The sequence below is a fragment of the Stegostoma tigrinum genome, chromosome 5 (genome assembly GCF_030684315.1).
Source record: "Stegostoma tigrinum isolate sSteTig4 chromosome 5, sSteTig4.hap1, whole genome shotgun sequence".
Classification (NCBI taxonomy): Eukaryota; Metazoa; Chordata; class Chondrichthyes; order Orectolobiformes; family Stegostomatidae; genus Stegostoma; species Stegostoma tigrinum.
In genome coordinates this window covers 82,468,874-82,485,521 of record NC_081358.1, presented here as the reverse complement: position 1 = coordinate 82,485,521, position 16,648 = coordinate 82,468,874, and the positions used below count along the sequence as shown (strand labels likewise).

General features: G+C 40.4%; 1 protein-coding gene across 20 annotated transcripts in view; it reads left to right on the top strand.

The window, feature by feature from the left end:
* Nucleotides 1-16,648, top strand: part of dlgap1a (discs, large (Drosophila) homolog-associated protein 1a) — a 715,152-nt gene that overhangs the window by 248,803 nt on the left and 449,701 nt on the right. The gene's annotated exons all lie outside the window — the stretch shown is intronic.

Below are 16,648 nucleotides of genomic sequence, written 5' to 3'. Positions count from 1 at the left end.
TGAGGGTGCTACTAGATGGACAATAGCTGATACTCTCAGTTGGCCATGTACAAGTTAGTAAAGAGCTAATGCATTTTTAAATAAATGTGTCATCAAAAAGGTGAATGGAATGCTGGAATAAAACATAAAAAATGCTGGAAATGCTCAGCAACTCAGGCAGTATTTGAAAATAGAAAACCTGTCGTAGAGATTTCATGATGTAGATCCGACATAGCAGTTGAGAGTGGGATGCCTGACTCAGTTATCTTTTAACTGACTATTGTCAGGCTTTCACTGTGATTCAGGGCCTTGGCAATGGAATCCCACCTACCGAGAGCTGGGGACCAAACAGAGGCTGGTATTTCTACAAGTCAGGCAATTCCACTGGGAGCGTTGACTGCTGCTCATAATGGACCCAGGGAAAGGCCTAAAATCATGGAAGAATCTGCAGGAGAGAGAGGGCAAAATGGGATTTGTGCGGAGGGATCATGGGAGAGCTGGGGTCAGAAGAGGTGACAAGGAGGTGGCTTTCAGAAGTAACCCCAATAACCGCACCTCTTCCCTCCACTCAGCTCTATCAAATGCTCCAAAGTCTAAACAAATAAAAGAAATTGTAGCTGGGTAGGGGAGGGGGGAGCTGGGGGAGGGTGGCCCTTTACCCCAAGAACTTCAGCCATTCAAGATGCTAGCTCACTATCTCTTTCTCCAGGGAATTCAGGATAGTCAATAAATGACATAATATCTCAGAAACAAATTTTGCAAAAACAAAAATAGGGCAAGTAGGAGCAGAATCAGAAAGCACTTTATAACAGAAAGTGTAATGGGAGTCTGGATCTCCAGCAAATTCTCTGAGCACTGACATCCAATTCGAGATTTCAAAAGTGAGACCAAGAGACTTTTTTAAGGGTACCAATGATTATGAAGGTAAGGTTTGTCAACAGAATGCTAAAATATCAATTTTTGACTTTGAACATCTGTTATTTATACCTGGGAGTATCATGGATTATAAGAAGGAGAAAAGACAGACTTCAGATAGCCATAGTGGTCACCTTGCCAAATTGAAACAGGTCTTCATGGAACCAATGTGTGATTTAACAAGAAGACATTCTGTTCAAAAGGTATTGAAACTCAGTCAGGTGTGAAGAAATTCTACACCTTTCTGGAAATTTTACATAATGGGATGAAAGTCGACTATAGATTATGCAGCTTGGAAAATGTACCACACATGGGAATACGTAAGTGAACTGTATTTCATAAAAGCAGCTTTTGGGCTGAGAATCAAATGGATTTGTAACATAGAACTGGAAGACTCTGTCTCAAGTAACAACATCTGATGATAAAGCAAATTGGGGATATATTGATTCACTGAGAATTCAAGGATATTTGCAGATTTTGCCATTGAGGATACAAGACACCTGTTGTACATGTGTTTGCAGATTAAAGTCCAGCACCTCAGAACTCTTAAAGACTTGGCTATGGCATAAAAAATCATACACCCAAATCTGGCAGTATTGTAGACAATGTAGATGATAGCATATAATTACAAAGAAAGACAGATTGACTACGTAAATGGGCAAAACTGTGGCAGATGGAATTCAATGTAAGCAAGCCATGAAGTTATCAATTTTGAACTGAAAAGGATAGATAGAGATGAGGGTGGCCAATTGTGTAGATCTTGAAAATGCCACAAACAGGTACAGAAAATAATCAAGAAAGCTAATGGAATGCTGGCCTTTGTGTCTAAAAGACTGGAGTATAAGGATGCAGAAATTATGCTGCAACTGTGCAAAACCCCGGTTAGAACCTTCTGGGAGTACTCTGAGCAAATCTGGGCACCCTACCTTGAAAAGAATATATTCGCTTTGGAGGGAGCATAATGTAGGTTTACAGGAATGATACATGGACTTCAGGGGTTAAATTACAAGTAGAGTTTATACAAATTAGAACTGCTTTCTCTAGAATTTAGAAGGTTAAGGATTGATCTGATCAAAATCTTCAAGATATTAAAAGAAAAAAAAAGGTCAGATAAAGGTAAACTATTTCCACTAGCTAGTAATTCTAGCACTAGAGGGCTTCATCTGAGAATTAGAGCCAGAACATTCAGAAGAGATGATAGGAAGCACGTCTACACACAAAGTGCAGTAGAGGTTTGGAGCACTCTTCTACAAACAGTACTTGATTCTGGGTCAGTTGTTCATTTTACATATGATAGATTGTTTTATTAAGCAAAGGTATTAAGGTATGTGGGCTAAAGGTGGGATCATGGAGTTAGGCCATAGATCAGCCATGATCTCTTGAATGGCAGGACAGGCTCAAGGGGCTGAATTGCCTACTCCTGTTCCTATGTCCGTAAATCGTGTATGATCTTTTTCTTGGTGTTGGTCGGTAATAAAGTTCCTCTTTCTTTCACTGGAGAAAATGCAATTTGCAGCTGAATGCTGACTTTTGGTACATTTTCTTTGGAAAGTGATACAGCTTTGTGCTAAAAAAAAATTTAAAATGTTTAGTGTGACTGACCATGAGTATAAAAGAGAGGGGAGCCCATTCACCCCTCCTCACCCGAGTTGAGGTTCGGATCAGTCATGATCTAACTGAATGGCAGAACAGGCTTGATGGGCTGAATGATCTGCTCTTGATCCTGTTATTATGATCCCAATAAATGTATAATTGATATAAATCCCATGGTAACAGAAAACTTCAGTAGGAGACTGAAGAAATTGAACTTAATGCATAAGGCAGAGTGATTATTGTCTAGCCAGGCTTACTGTTCAATGGAGGAAGGAGAATAGATTAATTGTCCTTTCAGTAATAAATATTGAAAAGCTTCAAAACAAGCTTGAAGTCTGAGGCATGATTTTGCCATGATTTAAATGTGTGGTTATTGTTCATTGCACAGGTGAACATTACAAACATACTAGCAGTGGTTCCAAAATGCCAGAAAAAGAATATTTCATGACACGTGTTTAGTAGTGATGATGGCTGATAAATTATTTCACATTTTCATAGATTTTCTGCTTCTTCGCTTCCCACACTCCCCTCTTCCACCCCTCTAATGTGATTCTTATGGATTGCACATATCTTAGAATGCTTGTTCCAAGTGGCAGCTACACAAACATTGTTTCCTCTTATTTAGTACCTGTAATGGGCTGCCAAGCACAAACGTCCATGATATAGTTGTCTTCATGATTAGTGTTCTCAATGCAAACACTTGAACTACAGGCATGCAAATCAGACATTCAGTTGCAGAGCTTAAAGCACCCAAATTTCAGCTATCCTAGTTTTCTACTGATTAATTTCAATTTCTTCCTGCATGTCATCTGTCAGTCTAATTTTGTGCTGTTTTAGTATTGCCAAATCTTTACCTCCTTTTTTTCCATTTACTTAGTCCTTGTAGCGTATAAGAAAAAAATAAGCATGTATTTGGTCTTCTACCACAGTGGTAGAATGGTTGTTGACAATCTGTTACTAGACAACAGGGCTAATTTTCATTTCACTACCACCTCATTTATGCCCATGAGATGGGTAATAACAGATTGGAAATTGCAAAAACAGAGTCAAAAGGGAGGTCTAATAACCTGATATTTGGGAAGACCTCCATCTCAGCTGCCAACAGGACTGTGATGCCTAACAAATATGTACAAAAGCATGTAAATTGCTATTACCAGGGCAGCTTGACCTTTATTGCCTGCGCATGTCCATGTGCCCACAAACCATGAGTGGTTTAGGCAGCAACATGCAACAGTTTTAACTAGACTCGCAGCTGAAGGAAGGGAGAGTTGAAAGCAGACATTTTTAAATGTTTCTTGTGTGTTTTGGCATTATAGATTTCTACAAGGTCAACCCTTGCTGCTCTGGATGCTGCAACAATTTGTATTGAAATCTGTGACTCTGTTTCAATCCATGATACTTTTATCATAGTCCATTAAGGAACTGAAGAAGGACCTGAATCAGTTCTCCTCCCATGTTGACAGCTGTCTGAAAGCAGCATGATTGAAGCTGACAAGTTGTCTGTCATTCCTAAATGAGACCTGGCCAAATAAGTCAATTGGGTCTCCTGTTGACAATATCATTCGGGCAGAGTAAATGCCACATCTGCTGCCTACAGATGATGTTCAGAGATGAAAATGGGCTCTCTATGTATTCCAGAACATAGATCACCATTCAGAGAGAAATGGTCACAAGGTGCACACCTGTTCCACTGCAGAAGTCTGCAAACAGATGCAACATTTTTATATTCATTCATGAGAACTGGATGTCGCTGGATGGGGCAGTATTTACTGCTCATCCCTAGTTGCTCTTGAGAAGGTGGTGATAAGCTGCTTTCTTAGATTGCTGCATCCCATTTGATGAAGGCTGACTTAACAATGCTATTTAGGGAGAGAATTCCAGCATTTTGACCTGGTGACAGTGAAGGAATAGGGATATAGTTCTACATCAGGATGGTAGTGAGTAGCATGGAGGGGGAATTTGCAGTGGTTGTGTTTCCATTTATTTGCTGCTGTTGGCCTTTTAGATGGAAGTGATCATGGCTTTGGAATGTGCTGTCTAAGGAACGTTGGTGACTTTCTGCAGTGTATTTTGTGGACCATACACACCCTGCCGATGAGTGGTGATGGTGGAGGAAATGAATATTTATAGATGTGGTACCAGTTAAGTGAGCTGCTTTGTCATGGAAGGTGTCAAACTTCCTGAAAGTTATTGAAGCTGCACCCATCCAGACAAGCGGGGTGATTTCAATTGCACTCCTGACTTGTAATTTGCAGATGATAGCCTTTGGGGAATAAAAGGTAAATTACTCACTGCAAGATTTATAGCCTCAGACCTACTCTTGTAGACATTATATTTACGTGGCTAGTTCCGTACAGTTTCTGGTCATTGCTGACTCCCAGGATGTGGATAATGGTAATGCCTTTGAATGTCAAGTACTGGAATTAGTGCACATGGTCCACTTTCAGGGAATAAATTTGTACTTTAAAAGTAGTTTAAATGACATGGACTCTCATTTGAATCTAGTTCTGTTAGTCCAAAAGTGACTACTTCTACAAATTTATCCTGCTTTGTTTGTCATGGCATTAAAAAATATACTCCAGTTAGATGTTGTTATGAATTATTATAACACATCATGCATGAGAGTGGAAATACATGGAAAAGGAAGTGACAAGAAATATTTAGCAAATAGTTTTACTTTTAATTTCATTTATATTAAAGAGTGTTACAATTTCAAATTTCTCGCTGGTAAGGAATATATTTTGCATCTGGATTGTTGGTCATTCATCATCATTTAATTTTATTTGGTATCAGCTTTAGTAATTAATTAATTCATATTGAGTAAAAGAAGTCAAACTAAAGCCTGCTTTCCTCAGGGTAGGACTGTCTCAAAGTATTAAAGATATGTCTCTTTCAACATTACAAAGAGCTGCTGGCTGAGTGACTATTACGCCAATTTTGTTGAAATCTAGTTTTTCTTAACTGCAGTAGCCATGAATTACAGTAGCTTCAGGGAAGATATGATCATTGCCTTAACAATAATTCTTTAGTGTTGCTAATTAGGAATTATTGGCGAACTCCACAAACAAAGATTTGACTCAGATTTGAAGCTCAAAGAGATTTGCCTTTGGTACTCCTGAAGCATAAATTGCAGCTGCAGCCCAGTCAGTGAACTATCCAGACACAAAGTGGAACTGACATGAGATATCAATCTCCATCTTAAACTTTACATTTTATTATTATTACTAGATTTTTTTTAGCAAGCTCCTCGCATCTGTTTCATGGGCATGAAAATGGGCAGTTCAGCTCAATTTTAGAGCCCAAAGCCCTGCGCCGAAGGATGCAACAAAAATTTTCAACCTGACATTATTCAGATTTTAATTTTGGTGGCCACCATAACAGCTTCTAAGAGCCTAAAGTATGGAAGTTGTTGGCCTACTGGGTCATTGGGATGATTGTTCCATTCAGGATTCTTCATTCATGACTATAGTGTTTGTTGTGAAATGGAGGCTTCTCAGGGAAATCTAAAAGAGATTCATATTGTATGCTAGGATCATGCCATGATGATTGTCCCTTCGCCTGAAAGTCCCTTCCTGGTTTGCCTGCTTTAGCTACCCTCCTGGGACTATTCGTTGAGCCTCTCCCAGCATGACAAGTGGTTCAAAATTTTGTGATCCACAAATCGTGATTGGCCTGGAGAAACAAGACAGGCAACCAATGGCCTGCTTTTCCTAAAATGTTAATAACTTAATTCCAGGCCATCCTCTGTTCTCTAAATTGGGGCATGTTGTGCCAAGTCTGGGACAAAAGGAAATTGCAATAGTACCAGAACATAGTAATGAGGAATGCACAGGAGTTTAATCATCATCAACTGTAGGATGATAGAAGGTTGATGAAATCTGAAGTCTCTTGATGAAAGGTTGCATTTGAAATACTATGATGGTATGGCAACATGACTGGATAAGAGTGATTTGGCTATTTGTTTTCGTTCTGTTTTGCTTGAATTTGCAAATTTTTTTTCATATCCGCTATATGTCATGTATATATTTGATAATGAAAGATGTAAAAACTACAGGGTTGTGGTCGTCAGTGATTTCAAATTCACCAATTATCACTGGGATTCCCTTAGTGCTAGGAGCTTAAATGGGCTAAAAGTTGTTTGGTGCAGAAGGAATTGTAGAAAAAAATGTAGGTAATCCAGCTTTGTATACGGAATGACCCTGGCCTGATGATCAAAGCTTCAGTGAGGGAGAATTTTGGGAACAGTGATCATCATTCCGAAAGTTTTAAGATGATTATGGAGAAAGATAAGACTGGTCTTCAGGTGAAAGTGCTAAATTGAGGGAATGCTAATTACGACAGTAATAGGCAGGAACTGGAAAAATTGGATTTGGGAACAACTGTTTGAAGGTAAATCCACATTTGACATGTGGGAGTCTTTTAAAAGCCAGTTGACCGGAGTTTAGGATCATCACATTCCAATGAGGATAAAAGATAAGGATGGCAATGTTTGGAAGCCCCAGATGATCAGAGATGTTGTCGGTTTAGTCAAAAAGAAAATTGAAGCATATGTAAGGTTTAGAAAAGAAAAATCAAATGAGACATTTAAGGAGGATAAAGGAAACTAAAAGAAAAATAGAAAAAGAAGTCAGGAGGGCAAGAAGGGGCCATGAAATGTCCTGGGTAAGTAGGATTAAGGAGAATCCTAGGGAATTTTATACATGTATTAGGAGCAAGAGAGTAAATAGGCAGATGGTATGTCCATTCAAGGACAAAGATAGGAATTTAGTCATGGAGCCAGAGGAAGTGAGTGAGGTCCTTAATGAGTACTTCACATTGGTACTTACCAAGGAGAAAGACATGGATGATATTAAGCTTAGAAAAGGGTGTGTTGATATTCTGGGGCTTGTCAGTGTTAAGAAGGAGAAGGTGTTGGGTGTTTTGAACAACATTAAAGCAGATAGATTCCCTAGACCTGATGGGATCAATCCCAAGTTACAAGGAGGCAAGGGAGGGGATTGCTGGGGCCTTGAGCAAAGTCCTCGTATCCTCTTTAACCACAAGCAAGGTCCCAGAAGACAGGATAATAGCTAATATTGTTAATTTGTTTAAGAAGGGTGACAGGGATAATCCAGAAAATTATAGGCCGGTGTGCCTTACATCAGCAATAGGGAAATTATTGAAGAAGACTCTTAGGGACAGGATTTACTTGCATTTAGAGAAGAATTAACTCATTGGGGATCATCAGCATGGCTTTGCAGGGGATGTCTTGTCTCATGAATTAGATTAAGTTTTCTGAGGAAGTGACAAAGATGTTTGATGAGTCTAAGGCATGAATGTTGTTTATATGGACTGTACTGAAGCATTTGGCAAGGTCCCTTATGCTAGACTGGTCTAGAAAATCAAATTGCATGAAATCATGGTGAGTTCGCAAGTTGGATTCTAAGTTGAATTGACGATAATTATGGAGTTTTTCTGGCTGGAAGTCTGTGACCAGTGGTATTCCACAATCATCATTCTGGGAACCTCTGTTGTTTGGAATATATGTAGATACTTTGAATAAAATGTTGATGGTCTGGTTATTACATTTGCAGATGAAGTGACAATTGGTGGAGATGTGGATAGTGAGGAAGGATATTAAAGAATACAGCAAGATACAGATCAGCTGGAACTTCATCTGGAGAAATGACAAATAGTGTTTAATCCAGAAAAGGAGGAAGTGCTGGATGGCTTAAAATGCATGAAGTTGGATACAGCCCTGGGACCCATACAGGTGTCCCCTAGAACTCTATTGAAAGCTAGGGAAGAGACTGCTGGGCACCTTGCTGAGATACTTGCATCATCGATAGCCGCAGGTGAGGTGCAGGAAGACTGGAGGTTGGCTAACGTGGTGCCACTATTTACGAAAGATTGTAAGGAAAAGCCAGGGAACTAGAGACTGTTGAGCCTGACATCAGTGTTGGGCAAGTTGTTGGAGGAAATGCTGAGAGACAGGATTTACGTATATTTGGAAAGGCAAGGACTGATTAGGGATAGTCAACATGGCTTGGTGCACGGGAAATCATCCCACTAACTTGATTGAGTTTTTTGAAGAAGTAACGAAGATGATTGATGAGGGCAGAGCAGTGGATGTGATCTTAGGGACTTCAGTATGGCATTCAACAAGGTTCCTCATTGGAGACTGGTTAGCAAGGTTAGATCACATGAAATGCAGGGAGATCTAGCCATTTGGATACAGACCTGGCTCGAAAACAGAAGACAGAGGGTGGTGACAGAGGATTATTTTTCAGTCTGGAGGCTTATGACCAGCAGTGTGCCACAAGGATTGGTGCTGGTCCACTGTTTTTCATCACTATATAAATGATTTGGATATGAACATATGGGGTATGCTTAGTAAGTTTGCAGATGACACCAAAATTTGAGATTATAATGGACAGTGAAGAAGTAAATGGGATCTTGATCAGATGGGCCAATGGGCTGAGGAGTGGCAGACAGAGTTTAATTTAGACAAATGTGAGGTGCTGCATTTTGGGAAGGCAACTGAGGTCAGGACATATACACTTAATGGTAAGGTCCTGGAGAGTGTTGCTGAACAAAGAGACCTTGGAGTGCAGGTTACTAGTTCCTTGAAGGCAGAGTCACAGATAGACAGGGAAGTGATGAAAGCGTTTGGTACGCTTGCCTTTATTGGTCAGTGCATTGAGTATAGGATTTGGGAGTCATGTTGCAGCTGTACAGGACATTGGTGAGGCCAGTTGTGGAATATTGCATGCAACCTTGTTCTCCCTGCTATAGGAAGGATGTTGTTAAACTTGAAAGGGTTCAGAAAATTATTATCAATTGAGAAGTGTTACTGAACAAAGTGATGGAGCTGTGGGCTGACAGACTTTGGGTTTGGATGGACTTCAAACCAGCGTCTTAAAAGAAATGACCAGTGAGTTAGCTTAGGTTTTAATTTCCTCAATTCCTCAGATTCATTGAAGGGTTCCATTTGATTTGAAAATGGTGAACATAACAACTATATTTCAAAAGAGAGATGACGTAAGGCAGGAAACTACAGGCAAGTTAGCTTAACTGAGAAAAGAAAAGTCAGATTTTCACTTAATATTTCAACAGCTAGATGAAAATCTTGCTAGTAGGGACTGAGGCCCCTATGTGTATGCATTAACATATTAGATAATCTCACCTCGTGTATGAGTAGGTTGCTATATCCCCCAGGTACTGGTGGGAAAATCCATAGATTAGAACACTGATAGTGTGCAAGCAGGCCATTCAGCCCTTACTAACCCTCCAAACAGCATCCCACCCAGACCCACCCCACTACCCCATCCCTGCATTTCCCACTCAAGACACTATGTGCAATTTAGCATGGTCAATCCACCTAATATGCACATCTTTGTGACAGTGGGAGGATACCAGAGCACCCAGAGGAAACCCACACAGACACAGGGAGAATGTGCAAAGTCCACACAGAGAGTCAACCAGGGCTGAAATTGAACCCAGGTCCCTATCACTGTGAGGCAATAGTGCTAACCACTGAGCCACCATCCACTCTATAATTCAAGTTGCGATCCACATTTGCTTCTGATATTCCCCACATGGATTATTGGAACCATCCCCAGTGGACACAGTTTTTTATTGTCACTGTGGCCTTGATAGAGTGAAGGTGCAGTGAAGTTGAAGAGGCGTAAAGGCATTAATAAGACAGGACTAGCAGCAATCTCTAGTAGCTGCTGATCAGCTTCCACATGAAGAAGTCATAGCAGAAGGTCCCCTCAGGCTATAGGGGAGATTCCTGAGGCCAGGAATGTACTGACTTTGCTGTTGTTTCCTCCAGGGAAGTGAAACTCAATGCCATCATCAAAAGAGGATGTGCCACTCACAGTAACTGTTATCTGCTGGAGCAGCACTTGCGATCTGGGCAGCCAACAAGCTGATATCTGTGCTTAATTTTTAACACAGCTTCTGCTTCCAGGGGTCCACTGGGATCTGTGTCATATACCTCAATCCTGGTTAAAGGGAGACAAGGGATACCCTCTGCAAACACGGCTGATAACTCCAGTATGCACACATCTGACTTATGCTGAGTGTTAATACAATGCAGGTCAATCTTCCAATAGGACCATCATGAAGATGATGATGGGCTTCCTCAAGATGGCATTCCAGTACTTGGAATGGTTGTGGTGCCCTACGGCACTCTACAGGTTGAATGTGGCACATAATGCTAGTGTGTTGTTTCTCTGCACATCTGGAGCAGGCAAAGTGTGGATGTGACGGATGCGTGGTGCTGGGAGAATGGCAGCAGCCTTCTGAGGAAGAAGACATTAAGTGGGAGGCAAACCACCTTCACCATAATAGAGTAGTGTGGTGCCAGACACAACAAGTCAGTGGAATTTAATTGATAACCCCATTCAGTAGATTTCACATTCTCACATTCCAATCACTTAATTTTCCCCAGAACTCCAACACCCCCACTATTATATATTTGCTGTCCTCTCCATACTTCATGTCAGTTCTGATAAAGAGTCATGGAGACTTGAAATGTTATCTGGCTATGTCTCCATGGATGCAGCCTGGCCTACCATGATTTCCAGCTTTTTTTTGTTTTCAATAGATCTGAGATGAGTGAAGATATAATTTATTGAAAGTATAATTGCAGCTTCTCCACAAGGCAAAAACAAATGCAATCTTTTTGATAGTTCTTAATTCACTTTTCCTCTTATTTAACAGAGGTTAACTTTAAAATCTGTTTGAAGTCCTCACAATATTTGATGTTCCAACATTTCACATTGATGACAAGTTATTCTCTGATGGGCATTTGGGAAACAGTGGCACTCCTTTGTACAGGCTTCTAACATCACATGGCACTAAGGATGGGGAGTTCCTTTTGCATCATTCTTGATTCTGTTGTTAAAATGACAGTCAGTACGACACCTAATTATTTAAAGTGCCAATAACTTTACAGAGGTCCCGTCAGAAAGTTGCTGTGTGGAAGAGCAAGGAAATAATTTTGAACTTGCAGAAAATACTTGTTAGACCTCAGCTAAGTACAATGTACATTTGTGGGCTGTACATTATAGAATCTCTACAGTGTGGAAGCAGGCCATTCAGCCCATCAAGCCCACACCAACCTTCTGAAGAGCATCCCACCCAAACCCACTCCTTACCCTATCCCTGTAACCCTGCATTTCCCATGGCTAATCCACATCATCTGCACATCCAGGACACTATGGGTAATTTAGCATGGGCAATCCACCTCACCTGCACATCTTTGGACTGTGGGAGGAAACCACAGCACCTGAGAAAACCCATGCAGACACGGGGAGAATGTGCAAACTCCACACAGGCTGTCACCTAAGAATGGAATAGAACCAGGGTTCCTGGCCTGTGATACAGAAGTGCTAACCACTGAGCCACCGTGCCATAGGAAAGATATGAATACATTGCAGAAGTGATTTACAAGAATGATTCCAGGTATGGGAAGCTTCAGTTAAGAAGACAGATTGAAGAAGTTGGGATTGCGCTCCCTGGAGAGAGGACAGTGGAGAGGAGATTTGATAGCAGTTTCCAAAATCATGAGCAGGCTCGACAATAGATAGGGAAGGAGAGTTCCCATAATTTTGATAAAAGAAAAAAGAATGAGAGGTCATAAATTTAAAGTGAAGTGGAAAAGAAACATGGTGATGTGAGAAAAAAAACATTTTCACACATCGAGAAGTTAGGGTATGGAATGAACTGCCTGGAGATGTGGTGAAGACAGGTTCAAAATTGAGACTTCAAGAGAGAATTGAATGGCTATTTAAAAAGTATGGTGTTCAGGGAAAGGGGAAAAGGCAGGAGATTGACACTAGATAATAGAATCATTGCAGGCACACTGGGCAAAATGACTTTCTTCTGTGCCATAATAATTCAGCGTTGAGGGAAAAATATTTTTATTTTGAAAGTGGTTAGGATTGGGATTACAACGGTCTGAGTGTAGCAGAAGAATGTTCATTCATTGGATTCAAAGAAATGAGATCATTATCTAAAAAGGAAAATTGTTAGAAAAGTTGATGTTGGAATTAGGTGAATTGCTTCTTAGAGAGCTAGACAGAATATCGCTGAATAGTTTCAATCTCTGCTGTAACTGTTCTATTATTCCATGTATCTCACTTTCATGTTACTCCATCTTGGAAATGCTTCTTATTTATTTTAACAGGGATAACAATGAATGAGATAAAACCATGTAAATGAATTAGGATCCAAAACAGCTAATTGAGTACATTGTGACAGTACTGTTCCCTTAAGAGAGACTTGCACTGTGCGGTTTCTCTTGTAGAGAATTGTTGCTATAGTCATACTGGAATGTCTGCTTCAGAAGCAGTAAATAAACAGCTTTGAACTCACCAAGTGTCTTTTTTTGAATTTAGACAAAAGAAGCATGAGTAGATGAAGTGAGGCTCACACAGATGCAGAGTTTTCATTTTGCTTTCATTTGGTGTTTAGGGCTGGGTCTTGAAGCTGATAGATACAACTCACTCTCTGCTGCAGCAAAATGCTTGAGTTCAGTCTCTGCTGCTAGATTGTTTATTTCTTTTTGCATTGCTTTCTCCTGGTCTGGAGTGGATATAGTGCATGAGGAAAATCTGTTTTCCTGTATTTGCCTTTGCAAAGAGTATGTTTATGCGGCTATATTGGAATAGTTGATGATTAGTAGGTAGATAATATATTGTTTTATTAAGTACGTTGATAGTTAAAGATGTGCCAAATCTTTTTTACTTGATCGTATTTTAACTGTATTATAAGTATAAAGTTCATTTTGCTTAAAGCCCAATAGTTTGACCAATCAAATCATATCTGGAACACAGTGCCTACACTTGCCTTTAAATAAAATAAAACTTGTGTCTAGGTTATCTCTTTGACATATTTGGAGGGGTTTTGGTCAGGTCCATAACAAGATATTACAGGAATTCATTCCAAATATCACTAGTTTTTAAATAGTTCTGCTCATTTCTTCCCGAAGTGAATAGATTTACCTGCCACGCTGAGTGGGCAACTTAGAGAAAGAGAAGAATACCGGCAGTGTGGGAGTGAGTTCTGGATGAGAGATAAGAACAGTTTTGTGTGGTTGAAAAGATAATACATTCATGTTTGCATTTGAAATTAAACCAAAATACGGCAAATGCTTGAAATTTTAAACAAACACAGTGAAACTGGAGAAACTCAGCAGGCCTGGCAGCATCTGTGGATAGAGAAAAAGAGTTAACTTTTTCAATGTGACAGAATAAGTTTCGTATTCAACTCAAATGCAGTAATTGTGCTTCTTTCTGCACAGATGCTGCCAGAGCTGCTGAGGACCTCCAGCATTCTCCACACTTACTATCAGTGAGAGAGACACAAACTATATTTTTCATGTTTGCCAAGCACTCCATAGTAACCTCGCTTAAACAGCTGAAATTGGCAAATGGACTAGATAGTATGTTGGGGTAGAATCTTCTGAGGTCAGGGGTCTGGTCACCTGGAGAGCTGATGAAAGACACGTGCTGCCTCTTCCAGAGAACACCTGCCAAATCTAATGGTATCACTGGCAAGGTCATTACCATGCCTTAGCCTGGAATTAAAACCCTATGGGCCCAAGTCCCACCCAGCATGACATGTTGGCTAGTCAGGGTCCCCCAGTTCATGCATGCAGCAGGACCTCAGAGTCAGTCATGGCTGCTGCTGGAAGTGCACCCAGGATCGCGGAGGGTCAAGGCAAGGTGTGTCTTAGTTTGGGGGTTGCAAGTAGTGGGAAGCATTGGATGCAATGGCACAGGAGTGGATCTCAATGGATTCCACCCTGCGCCATATCCAATCCCTCGATGAGACACTGATTACATTTGATCCCCCCCTACAGCTGCCCAAACAGTATGACAAGTCCAGTACATTATCTAGTAACAAAACTACTTTCAGCTGGGTTAATCCCAGCAGCAGTAGGATGAGGCCGTAAGGGGATCCCCAATTGGCCACAAGTGTCAGCAGATTAGAGAGATCAAAGATAGAATTTGCTGCCTCAAACTGAATGAGTCATTTTAAGTGCCCAAGCTTGTCAGCTCAAGATTCCACTCTTGAAGTCTAATGAATAACCAGTACAATTTAACCATCAGTAAATGTTTGATTTTTAAAAACAGTATCCAAATTATGGTTGTTTCCTGAACCCTTGCGTTTTACAAATTGATACCAGTAGGTGCATTGTTTCCAATTGAACTGTTATTGCAGTGATTTCAGTAAACACTTTGGCTCCTGTGTGGAGAAGGCATGACAATTGGAGGTTGGAGCTGGGGACAACTGTTTTGTGATTAGAGAATCTAGAGGAGCCAGTTTACCTCCAGCCCCACTGAATTTAATGGCCAGACCTGAGTAACATTATTAAACCCCGTTTCCCGGCCAGACTGAGAAAATGACTTGTCGGTGGCCACGTATGGACTTGGCATCAGGCCAACATTGTGTTTGGGTGTGTGAGCGTAGGGTGTACAGTGGAGGGAAGAAAGCCTTGAAAGACTCAGGGTGGAGATCAGTGGATTGGGTCAAAGGGATTGGAGGACTCGGTGGCCTCAGTGGATTGGGGAAATATCAGAATGGGCCTCACTGAAGAAGTACAAAGAGCTTCACAGATGACTGGACAGTTTCACTGAGGACTTTGAAAGTGTCTAGGACTGAGAAGATCAAATCTCTTGAGAGACGGAATGGAAATTAGGAGCCTTGGGTGAGGGAGATCAGAGGACTAAGGAGGAGATTGTAAGTGTCATGGGATGTCTGGTCAGGTGAGGTGGATGAAGCAGTTCAATTGAGAGATTCCTCTTGGCTTCAGAAACCAGCCAGTCAACAGTAAATTTAGATTGGACATTAATTCTGAAGTATGCAATCTCATCATAATATTTAAACAGTCTGGTCATGTTTAAGTACTCCCATAGCTTGAGAGCAAATCGATTACTCATTCCCATTCCCTTGCATTAAAACTGAAAACAGACATGAGTGGGTGTGTTGGAGGTAGGGATTCATTTAAATTCAGTTTGTTTTATAGTTTTATATCCTCCCCAACCATAACTGGTTCTGATTGTTAAAATTGGCTGATATATTTCTAGTTATGCTTTGACGTCAGTTTCAGTTGCTGCTTAATTTGAAATGTTATGAAATTAACCTGAAATTAGCAGGATCACTTGCAAAGGACATATGGTTGAATGTGAATTTGATTAGAATTGAAATCTAGATGCCCAATTTATGCAGTATTTTCGATTTTGATTTCAGACTTGTGGTGCATCGGAAGAGGAATTCCATTCTGATTTCCTATCACATTTGTGCTGTTTTCACCCGATTGTATTTACTTAAAAAACAAAAATAGCTTTTCAAAAATTTCAAACTTGTTACCATTTGGAGATGAAAAATAAATATGCATATCTATTGTGTGTTTCATAACTTTGTGGTATATCAAAGTGTTTAACGGTCAATACATCCTTTGAACTATGAGAACAGTTGTAATGCATGAAACACGAAACCAATTTTCATGTAATTTGATTCCAAAAACTGCAAGAAGATAAGGACAGCATTTTTCTGTGGGGCATTGATAGTGGGACGGATATTGGCCAGTGAAACAGGGTAGCTTAATGGTTCTTCCTTAAATAATGTCATGGCATTATTTTCTCTTCATCTGAGAGGGCATATCAAGTTTTAGTTAAATACTTCATCTGATACATGTTACACCTATCAGTACAGCACATGTTCTTTATCGAACTAAAGTTTTAACCAAACCCAAACCCTCTAACCCAGAACTGGGAATGTTGCTGCTGAACCAGACTAACCTATGTGATTAAATGTAGCTTAAAATCAATTGCAGTATCATTCTAACTGTAGGAAAAAGGCTACTTCCCTGTGACAGAGGAATAAAGATGATTTAAACATTGCTAGAAGGAGACACTTTTTTGCTTTGTATTCATCAGGACTGAAGTAACCATAGATCTATCAGACCATGGGGCAGCTCTCCCATTATTGAAAGAGTCAGCTGGTGGTGGTTTAACCTGAGGGTCACCACATCTCAGGCGAGGAGAAAGGTTGACAAGGAGAGTCCTTCATTGTTACCTCAGCCAGTGCAGGAATTGAGTCCATGCTGTTGGCATCACTTTGTATTGAATGCAAGCCACCCAAGCTAACCAACCCCACTGTCATC